Here is a 12,315-nt window from a genome sequence, read left to right as displayed (position 1 = left end):
CTAATTTTTCCCTTGTGTCTTTGGTCTTCTTCATTCTCCTTTGCTCCAGCCAAGACAGGACCAGCACATGTGTCTTATATGGCCAATCACAGGTTTTTAAGACCCCAGTCACTACTCACCACAGTCAGATGTAGAACATTTTCTTTATAGACTATGTTATGCCTATTAAGTTAGATATCCCCCCAGACCATGGTCCTCAGCCCTCAGCCCAGTAGCTCAGTCTCTTATGGCATTTGGATGTGTCTGTGAAGCTTCTATGATTTGCCCTGGTCAAGCTGTGCTGACTTCCCCAGTATTGTGTACTGTCTTACCCTTCACCAAAGGAAATAAACTTTCTTTACAAACATCCATGGAAGCTTTATGAACAGACAATATAAGTCAACAGAAAAATAAACCCAAATGGAAAAGACTGAAAATGCCAAATGAGCCATTTGCTGCAAAGTACAAATTGTTCGTCTAACCTTCTTACTATGTACACACTTACGGATATAGTGAATGTAACAATACCAACTTTATGTATTGTGAATCCTCAGTGAGCCCTGATGTTATTAAAAATTAATGCCTGACAGTTACCCTGGCATACAAGAGTTTACTACCTTCTTATAACAAGCAATTTAATTAAAAGCTTTTGATTTACTTCTTGTGCATTTTAGCTGTTGACTAATAATCTTTGATTAATAAATGTTAACATTTTTAAAACAAGGCAAATCCATAGGCTAAACTTACAAGTTTTTGTAAGCATGACACCAGAGTTCATACACTCCAGGATACAGAGACTTCATAAATTAAAGCTTCTGGGCCCATTTTTGAGCAACTCTGAAGCTATCATGAAAACAGAAGAGAAAGTATCACACTAGATACTTCACTACTTCAGAAGACAATAGTAAGACACTCAACAGATTTCAAACCATAAATGGCTAGATGCAAGGAAAGGAGAGGTAGACTCAGAGGGAGAGGTATAACAGAGGACTAAATTTGGAGGTACTATCCAATAGTCCCCCACACATCTGTCAGTTTGTCGTACTGTGGTGGCTTGTGTGTTGCTGTGATGCTGGAAGCTATGCTACCGGTATTTCCAATACCAGCAGGGTCACCCATGGTGGACAGGTTTCAGTGGAGCTCCCAGACTAAGACAGACTAGGAAAAAGGACTTGGCAGTCTACTTCTAAAAAAATTGTCCAGTAAAAACCTCGTGAATAGCAGCGGAACACTATCTAATATAGTGCCAGAAGACGAGACCCTCAGGTTGGAAGGCTCTCAGAATATGATCTTAATGACGTGGATGGAGTAAAGCTTTCAGGACGTTCATTTGCTGATGTGGCACACTCAAAATGAGTAGAAACAGCTGCAGGAGGGACTCTTACCTGTAGAAGGACATCATGCTTGTTAAAATAGAGGGCCAGTGAAAAAGAGGAAGACCTTCATGAGATGGATTAACGCAGTGGCTGCAACAATGGGCTCAAGTGTAACGATCGTGAGGATGGTACAGATCGGCAGTATTTCATTCTGTTGTACATAGGGTCACTATGAGTCAGAACCAACTCAACAGCGCCTAGCAACAACCACCTCAGAGAAATGAGAGAGAATAAAAAATTAATGATACTGATAATCTCATCAAGGGTGGCTTCACAAGGGAATAAACCAAAACTAAACCCACTGCTATAGAGTCAACTCATAGGGTTTCCAAGGTTATAAATCACTATGGAAGCAGATCGCCACATCTTTCTCCCAAGGAGCGGCTCATGGTTTCAAACCGCCAGCCTTTCAATTAGTAGACGATCGATTTAACCTTTGTGCCACCAGGGCTCCTTTATAGGGGAATAGGATTTGAGAAACTTAGTTTTGATGAATATGTAGCCAAACATAACTGGGGAAGCAGGGGCAAAAAGAACGGTGACAGAGCTCCAAGAGGGAAGTAAATGACGTTCACAAAAATTATGAACACTTTCTATTTTAATTCTGAAACTCATATTTCAAGTATTCCTCTACATTTTTTTGAAATATAGAAGGGTAGAATGTAGTAACTCCATACTGCCTCAAATTATATTTTCCATTTCTAAAATCCATATCTTCTGTAAGATATGATAAGATCAAATTCAACAAGCAAGTATTGAGTGCTTGATTTGCACAATGTCCTATGCTAGGGACTATGGCCAATACAAAGAAGAAGACACCAAACTTTTGTCTAACCAAGTGAGCAAGTCAGACAAATGTATACATTGCAATGATAAAAGGCATACTGAGGTAGGTGCAAAAACAGATAAAAAAATACAACAGATCGATGAAATTTATAGAAAAAACAAACGATATACTATTGTCATGCCTTTAATTTTTTTTATTGGTCTTCTTCCATTTGCACACTACACCTTGGATTAATTAAGCATGACTATAAGAGGAATTTGTTTATTAAGACCACTAGGTTTTCTTAAGAATATGGAATCCTCAGCTCTTGGTACCCCAATGGCCCAAAAGTTACCAAAACCTCCAGAACACTTAATGTAGGCACTTGAAAAAATTTGACGTGTTGAATCACAGCACAACTGTTCCTCAGGAAGGAACACAAAGGACAACTGTCAAGTAAATGACAACTATCCTTTTGTTTAATCCAGACATGACCTTCTCTTTCACTGCAATATTCCCTATCTCCAGAAAGAACTCAACAGGAAAATGACAGGTTATAAAAACCATTATAGTCTCATTGGTTCTTACTTGTCCTTAGTCTTCACTTACTCCTAGATCGGTAAGATGCCCAAACACAGTAGCTGACGAGAATTCATTTAACAAGTAATTTTACAACTTTGGGAAAGAAGAACACTGCAAACAAAGGTATTGGTAATTTTCAATAGAGGCTTTTAGAAAGAAATTCTGGCTCATTCTGTTACCATTGGATCTTTCAGGTTAATTAGTAATGCACTCTGACTAGATGAAACTTTGATATGCGTTTAATAAAAGTGCAGTCAATGATGCTGCTTTTATATATTTGCAAAATACATGTTAGGGAATGTAATAATGAAGAGTAGTCATTAGGCCCTTTAGAAGAACCAGGACCATCTAATAGGCCATTTCAAGGACTTCTCTTCAAAACTGTTAGTGTCAAATAACATTCACTCACTTGACCACAGGATAAAATTAATTGAATGCTTTCCCTAACATAGTGGCTGAATGTTGAGATTCATATTATTTCTACTCAGAAATCAAGCTGTGTCATCTACTTCTGTATCATATAGTTAATAGTAAATGAAAAAATTAATTCCCTGTGCTATTCTAATTACTATAGTTCTGCAGTTTAATTAATTTCCCAGATAAGGGCATAGAATTAACAAATATTAAGTGCAAGTTAGAGAGACGTTGCAAAGACAAATCTTTCTTGTGGAATTTTTTTGAGGAAAATATATTATCTTTTAGATTATCTGCTAAGCATAACAGATAGATTCATTGTCGTTTGAGTCAGAGTGGTGGTTTCAAACCCTAGCTTTGTCATTTACTGACTTTATGACTTTGAACATGTTGCTTTAAACTTTTCTTAGTTTTCCTATCTGTAAAATAAAAATGATTATATCTACTTCCTAGGGCTGTTGTCAAAATCAAATGAGTAATGTAAATAAAACACTTAGCCCAGTTCATAGAACATATTAGCTCAAAAAATGATGCCTACTCTTTGTACAGTGGCTAGAACTGTTTTCTAGACCGGAAACTGTGTCCTTATGACATACTGTACTCACGGGTTACAGGATATTATCATCTCTCCGATCCTTAATAACTCTCACGTTCCAAGACTTGATTAAATGGATTCCCAATACAATGCTTTAATCATGCTAACTCTTGATACTATACAATGGTAAAGGGCAACTGTGACTTACCCATTGTCGTTCGAGTCGATTCCGACTGATAGCAACCGTATATGACAGAGTTGAACTGCCCCATGTGGTTTCCAAGGAGTGGCCAGTGGATTCAAACTGCTGACATTTTGGTTAGCAGCCAAACACTTAGCCCCTGCACCACCAGGGCCCCAGTTGTAACATAGATAATACAAAATTCACAAAAATCTGTAAATTATTTATACTCAATGCTGAAATACAGTTTATAGCAGCATTTGAATAATGAATAGTCTAAAATTTCTGAATAGTTTAATATTTCTACTTTCTCTTCTACATACTTACTAATTTTAAAATTTTAAAGTGAAAAACAAATGCCTGTTTTCCAAGTATGCAAATGTGCTAAAGCATTAACTGTAAAATGTATTTAAACCATAATGGTATTTTTTGGCACTTCTATTTTGCCTCCTTAAAAGATTCCAAATGATTTTTTAATTATTCTTAGCAATCTCCTCAACAAGAAATAGTTTTGTTGATAATGAAATAATTTTTGTATATGTAGTCACAATAAAGAGTGAACAATCCTCGTGCCTTCTTTCAGGGAACAGTGGGGAAGAATGAAAGGATTCTTCTTGACCCTGGGCCTCTTGGTACTCATGACTTGCTTTTTGGTAAGCATCAATGAGTTCAGTCTACTTTCGTATCTGATTTTAAGTCATTAATATGTCATTTAAATCCTTTTTATATGTGCCAGTTAGCTATTTCTTCCATCTGGATGATGAAACAAGTCACCATAAAATCCCTCATTCAACAATAATTATTGGGTGACTAGCAAGTACCAAAGGAGCCCTGGTGGTGCAGTGGTTAAAGAGGTCAGCTACTAGCTTAAAGATTGGCAGTCTGAACCCACCAGCCTCTCCAAGAGAGAAAGATGTGGCAATCTGCTTCCGTAAAGATTTACAGCCTTGAGACAGTTCTACTCCGTACTATAGGATCACTGTGAGTTACAATTAACTCAATAGAACACAATAACAATATTTAGCTTGCCTCTTAAAATTTCTGACTGCTTTCAGTTATAACAAATCCATATTAGATGGACTATGCCATAGTAGTCATAAGAGCTAGGGCATTTAGGATAAACTAAAACATTTTTGTGTGCTATGTGTACTTGTGTAAACTTCCCACAAACCTCCAAAGACTGTTTATTAATTGGTATTTTAACTGATAGAATTTCCACAGTTGAGTTTAGCAAGCATTTGTCGAGGCGTGCCTATTTCTAAGCACGGGGCAGGGAGGAGGAAGAAGAGTAAGACATGGTACATGCTCTCAAAAGCTTGTGGTTGGTGGTAAGTTCTTACAAGATTTACTTCATCTCAGCAACACTGGGGTTGAGGGAACATCTGAAAGCTACTGTCTTGGAAATTTTTGAGGAAGTGTTTCTAAAACATTTTAAAATACCTGAGTCATTTCAATCTGTTTGAACAGAAGAAATGTATAATTCTTTTTTAAAAGAATGATTCTCTAATTTTACAATGTGTTCCTTTAAAAAAAAGAAAAACTTACTGATAATTTTTATATTTTATACATTTATTTTCGCCTGAAGCACCTTTTTAGTCTTTTAGAAGATGTCGTACATAGCACCAGCCTTCAAACTATCAAAGTAAATTTTCATTGTAAAATAAATCAGTTCTTTATGCTTGCTGGCAACTCTTTATAAGGCTGTAAGGTATGATAAATTACTTCTTTATTTTATTTTTTACATACTTCAAGTACTTTGCACTCTAATTACATAGTTGAGGATGGTACACTCTGATATGTATGAAGTTAGTATTTTCAAATAAGCAATCAGTCTCTACTACTATCAGATTATAGTAGTTTTTATAATATTTTAATACATATGTATTAATGTATTATAAAAAAACTAAAATGTTAATTAATTTGCAGCCTTGGAAACCCTATGGGGCCACTCTACTCTGTCCTATAGGGCTGCTACGAGTCGGCATCGACTTAACAGCAGTGGTTTTTTTTTTTTTTTAACCAAGTACCATACATTATTCTAGGCAGCAGAATATAGGAGTATGCAAAATAATAAATAAATAAATGTTAATGGTGATAAATGCTAAGGGAAAAAAAATAAGCAAGGAAGCATGAGTAACAGCTTAAATTTTTTGATAATGTGGCCAGGAAAGGAAGTCTCTGGAAAGGTGTAATTTGAGGGAAGAACTTTAGCAAGAGAGAAAGCCAAGTGTGAGGCTGCTTGGGAGAAGAATGCTCCAGGCAGATGAAACAACAAGGGTAAAAACACTAAGGAAAAGTGTGGAACAGCCAAGAAGTCAGTATGATTGGAGTAGAGTGAATGAGAGGGAAATTAATATGAGATGATATCAGAAAGGTAATGGGGACCAGATTATATAATGCCTTAGAAGTTGTAATAAAAATTATTTTACTCTGAGTGAGGTGAAGAGTCATTGGAGGGTTCTGAGAGAAAGAATGACATGATTTGATTTATGTTTTAAATACAATAGATGCTCCGTTGAGAATAACCTATGTTTTGTATTGGTCTGACTTATGTTTTAAACACACTAGCTATTGTAGTGAGAATAGGAGAATACGCTTAAAAGTGGGGATGCTAGTTAGGTAGCTATTAAAGTAATTAAGTGAAAGATGATAACTTGGAACACAGTGGTAGCAGTGAAAATGATTAGAAGCCATCAAATTCAATATATTTTGAAGTAGAGCCAACAGGATTTCCTGATGGATTGAATGTGTAGTGTTAGAGAGAGGTCAAGGATGACTTCAAGGTTTTGTCCTTAGCAACTAGAATGTGAAAGTTGCCATTGGGAACTGAGATTGGGAAGGCTGCATGTGGAGAAATTTTGGAGGAGATGATCAGAAGTTCAGTTTTGCGTGTAAGTATGAAATCATGACTACACAAGGCAAGTGGAGATGTCAAGGAGGAAGATGAATATAAGATTCTGAGTTCAGTGGAGAGGTCTAGGGAGAAGTAATAAATTTGGGTGGCATAAGAATGACGGAGATCACCAAGGAAGTGAATGTAGACAGAGAAGGGGAGAGCTTCCAAGAATGATCGCTGCTGTTCTTCAAAATTAAGAGGTCAGGAAGGAAAAAAAAAAAAAAAACAGCAAAGAAGATTCAGAAGGAGTAGCTAGGAAAATATGAGGAAATCTAGGAAAGTGTGATATCTATATATCTATGAGACCAATCAAAAAAGAAAAAAAAAGTTCCAGAGGAGAGAGTGATCAACTGTGTCAAATACTGTTGACAGATCAAGTAAGCTGAGGACTGAGAATTAATCACTGGATTTGGCTACATGAAGGTCACTGATTATCTTGACAAGAATGGTTTCTGTGAAATAGCGGAGATAAAAGCTTGACTGGAGTGAATTGAAGTCAGAATGGAAGAAATTGAAAAGCATGAGAAAAGACAACTCTTTCCTGCAAAGGAAAGCGAAAAAAAAAAAAAAAATATTGCGTTGGTAGCTTGTGGGGAAAGTGGGTCAAGAAGTATGTTTTCTTGTTGATGAAAACATTCTAGTAGGAGCAAAATATCGATGCAAGTTAAGTGCCGGAGTGGTGTTTTTAAGAGGAAAGAAGTCATAGGACCTGGAGCACAACAAGTGAGCGGATTGGCTAAAGTAGGCATAGATATACATCTGGTCACAAGTGGGAAGGTAGAGTAGGTAGTTACAGACGCTGGTAGGTGGGTTGATGTGGTGATGGGAGTTTGCAGAAGTTCCAATTTTCTTGGTAAATGAGGAAGCAAGGTGACTCAACTGAGAGTGAGGATGGAGTAAGTTTGGGGGATTTTAGGAGGGAAGAGAAGATAAGAAGTAACCATGCAGAAAAGTGTCAGAGTGAGAGCACTAGGGTTATGTGATTGTCTTGCCAGCCACAAATATCCACCTAGGGGTGAGTAGAGACAGAAAAGAAGAGAGGTCCCAGGTCTAGGTCCGGGGGCACTCCACCATTCTCAGATGCTGAGACTTCTAATTATAGCTTTCTTGGGAGGTTTATTAACTGGAGATTAAATTTTCTTAATATGTTCGTTGTATTTTAACTTTTCAAATATTGATGTCCAGTTAGCAAGCCATATCAGTTTTTTGTTCTGTCTGTGTGTTTTCCCCTAGTGTTCTGAAAAAAAGTACTGAAGAAGGCCTTAGTATGCAACTTTTTATATACATTTATTCATCCACAATTCATACAGGCTGGTGTTCAGTGGTATCAACGCCTTGTTGTTGCTGTTAGGTGCCATCAAGTTGGTTCCAACTCATAGCGACCCTATGTACAACAGAACAAAACACTGCCCTGTCCTGCATCATCTTCACAATCGTTGTTATGTTTCAGTCCATTGTTGTAGCCTCTATGTCAATCCATCTCATCCAGGGTCCTCCTCTCTTTTGCTGACCCTCTGTTTTACCAAGCATGATATCCTTCTCCAGGGACTGATCCCTCCTGATAACATGCCCAAAGTATGTGAAACGAAGTCTCACCATCCTCGCTTCTAAGGAGCATTCTGTCTGTACTTTTTCAAAGACAGATACGTTCGTTCTTCTGGAAGTCCATGGTATATTCAATATTCTTCACCAACACCATAATTCAAATGCATCAAGTCTTCTTTGGTCTTCTTTATTCACTGTCCAGTTGCATGCATATGAGGCAATTGAAAATATCATGGCTTGGGACAGGCACACCCTAGTCCTCAAAGTGATATCTTTGCTTTTACAGCAGATTTGCCCAATGCAATACATCCTAATGCAATAGGCCTTATGTCAGACATATAATGTTCGTGTTAGAGCACACGGACAAATAAACCTTCCAAAGAATCCTGAAAGGGTGTTGGAAATTTAGACAGGGGGTGGGGTTGAGATAATTTTTGAAGCAGATGGTGGGAGAGAAAGGGTATATATAGAAGATATGTCACACAAAAAAAGCAGCCCTATATATTTTTAACCACCAACAAGGAAGGAGAAAAGGCTAATGCTTTAGGAAAATGATTGCAGCCAATGATGGCAGCCACAAAAAATTAAACAAAATCACCCCACAGAAAAACATGCAAACTGTATGTTAAATTCTGTCACAAAGAAAAGCATTCATTTAGGCAGTCTTAATCAGAGATAAAGGAGTCAGACAGTGTGCAGATCATGGTATGACTTGCTAGCAATAATAAGGATTTTGAAATTAATTCTGAATGAGATTAGAAGCCATTACAGCAGAAAAAAGATGTGATCTGACTTCCACCTTAAAAGGGCCACTCAGGCTACTATGTGGAAATACTTTGTAGGAGAGAAGGAAGACACTTAGGATACCATTGCCATAATCAAGGAAGAAGGTAATGGTGGCTTGGACTAGGGTGATAGCAGTGGTCGGATTCTGGATATATTCCTTATTTAATTTTATATTTTTATTGTGAAATATATATACATGGAAGGTTGTAAAAGCACATACTTGCATTCTAAAGGTCAACGATAGAAGGCGCACCCATCTAACCACCAAACAGATTAAGAATTCTGGCATTACCAGTCCTTGGAATCTACCTCCCTGACCACATTTCCCTCTCTTACCAACTAGAGGTAATCACTATTTGATCTTTGTGTTAGTTATTCCTTTGCTTTGTTTGCATTGCTTTCCAACAGTGGATGTATCCCTAAACAATAACTTGTTCAATTTTGTTCTTTTTGATTTCATGTAAATGAAAGCATCCTGACTAGCTCTTTCCCTTAATATTGTGTATATGCGATTCAGTCATAATGAATGCCTGCCATTATATTCATTTCCATTACTGTATGATAGTCTTTATATGAATATACCAATACATTTAGGCATTCTAAATGTAATTTTTATGTAATTTTTAATTTTTTTAAAGTTATTAGATATAATGAGCAATGTGACTATTAACATTCTTGATTGTGGCTCTTAGTAAACCTAAGAAAAACTTTCTAGGTTATAAGTTCTAGAAGCAGAATTGCTGAGTCTATGAAATGATAACAATTGTTTTCAAAATTACTATACTGATTTATATTCCCACCAACAGTGTAAAGGATTTCCCCATACCAACACTTAGTATCACTAGATATTTAAATTTTGCTAAACTTTTGGGTATGTGATGGTATCTCAAAAAGGTTTTAATTTGCATTTATCTTTTTAATAAGGAAGTTGAATGTCATTTTAACTGGTTTATTGGCCATCAAGTTTCCTCTTTTGTGAAATGCCTTTTAATTCTTTTTCCTGTTTTTTATTGGTTGTATACTTATTAGTTTATACTTCTTCCCAAGACAGATTTGTACATTCTTCTGGCAGTCCATGGTATAGTCAATATTGTTCACTAACACCGTAATTCAAAGGCATCAATTCTTCTTCAGTCTTCCTTATTCATTGTCCAGCTTTTACACACATATGAGGCGACTGAAATACCATGGCTTGGGTCAGGCACATCTTCATCCTCCAAGTGACATCTTTGCTTTTTAACACTTTAAAGAGGTCTTTTGCAGCATATTTGTCCAATGTAATGTATCGTTTGATTTATTGACGGCTGCTTCCATGGGCGTTGATTGTGAATCTAAGTAAAATGAAATCCTTGACAACTTCAATATTTTCTCGGATTATCATGATGTTGCTTATTGGTCCAGTTGTGAGGATTTTTGTTTTCTTTATGTTGAGGTGTAATCCATACTGAAGGCTGTAGTCTTTGATCTTCATCAATAAGTGCTTCAAATCCTCTTCGCTTTCAGCAAGTAAGGTTGTATCATCTGCATATTGCTGGCTGCTGATGAGTCTTCCTTCAGAATTCTCCTTAGAAGTGAGGATGGTGAGACTTTGGACATGTATCAGGAGGGATCAGTCCCTGAAGAAGGACATCATGCTTGGTAAAGTAGAGGGTCAGCAAAAAAAGTAAGACACTCAATGAGACGAATTGACACAGTGGCTGCAACAATGGGCTCAAGCATAGCAATGAGTATGAGGATGGTGCAGGACCAGGCAGTGTTTCATTCTATTGTACATAGGGTCGCTATGAGTCGAAACTGACTCGATTGCACCTAACAACAACATACTTATTGATTTATAGAAGTCCTTTGTGTATTTGAGATATTAACTCTTTGCTAGTTATAGGTGTCACAAACACCTTCTCTCAGTTTGTAGCTTGTTTTTCACTCTCTTAGTAGGGTCTTTTGATGGAAAGAAGCTCTTACTTTTAATGTAGTTAAATTTATCAATCTTTTCCTTTAAGGTTAATTCTTTTTGTATCTTGTTTAATAAATTTAATAATTTAATACAGTCAAGAATTATTTTCCTATATTGTTTCTCCAAAAGTTTTATAGATTTTTCTTTCATATTTAATTCCACTTGGAATTTTTTGTGTATAGTGAGAGAGAGATATAATTCCTTGTGTTTGTTTTGTTTTCCTTACGAATCACCTATTGTTAACTCATTTATTGAAAAGTCCATTCTTTACCCATAGATCTGCAGTACAACTTCAGACCTATATTAATGTCCATATATCAGTGAGTTTCTATTCTGTTCCATTGTATTTCCCTATACACTATTTTAATACCACAGTGGATTTATAAAAAATTCTGATGCAGGTCAGGTAAATCTTATCACCTTATTTTTCTTTTTCAAGAGTGTCTTGGTTATTTTTGTCCATTTGCACTGCCTTATATATTTCATAATTAGTTTGCTGAGTTTCACCAAATAAAGAATCTCTAGATTTTATTATTATTCATAATTATTATTATTGAATTTAATCTATAAATCCATTTGTGAGAAGTGAAATATTTATAATGTTGAATCTTCCTATCCATGAACATAACTCTCCATTTATTTACATATTATTTAGGTCTTTTTAAAAGTGACTTTAAAATGTCCCTTAAGAAAATTCTATATATTTCTCTATAAAGTTCATAGATATAATTTTAGTGCTTTGCTGTTATTATTAATAATGTCTTTTTAAATATCATATTCTAATTGCTTGTTAGTACATAGAAATGCAGTAGCTTTGTATATATTGATATCATTTTTATTTATTTCTATATTGATAATAAGATTACTTATTATTTCTAACAATTTATCTATATAGTGTTTTGGATTGCCAACTAATAGTGACCCTAAAGAACAGAGTAGAACTGCCCCATACTGTTTCTAAGGCTGTAATCTTTACAGAAGTGGACTATTACATTTTTCTCCTGAGGAGCAGCCAGTGGGTTCAAACCACCAACCTTTCAGTTAGCAGCCAAGCTCTTAACCACTGCACCACCAGGGCTCCTTTTGGATTTCCTACATACACAATTGTCTGTGCATAAGGAGTTTTATTTCTTTGTTTCCAACCCTCGTATCTTTTCTTTCCTTGCATTATTTTTTCTTTTCTTTTTATTGTACTTCAGGTGAAGGCTTACAGAACAAATAGTTTCTCATGAAATAGTACACATATTGTTTTATGACATTGGTTAACAACCCCACAACATGTCAACCCTCTCCCTTTTCGA

The sequence above is a fragment of the Trichechus manatus genome, unplaced genomic scaffold (genome assembly GCF_000243295.1).
Source record: "Trichechus manatus latirostris isolate Lorelei unplaced genomic scaffold, TriManLat1.0 scaffold00108, whole genome shotgun sequence".
Classification (NCBI taxonomy): Eukaryota; Metazoa; Chordata; class Mammalia; order Sirenia; family Trichechidae; genus Trichechus; species Trichechus manatus.
Note: the sequence above shows the minus strand (reverse complement) of the source record.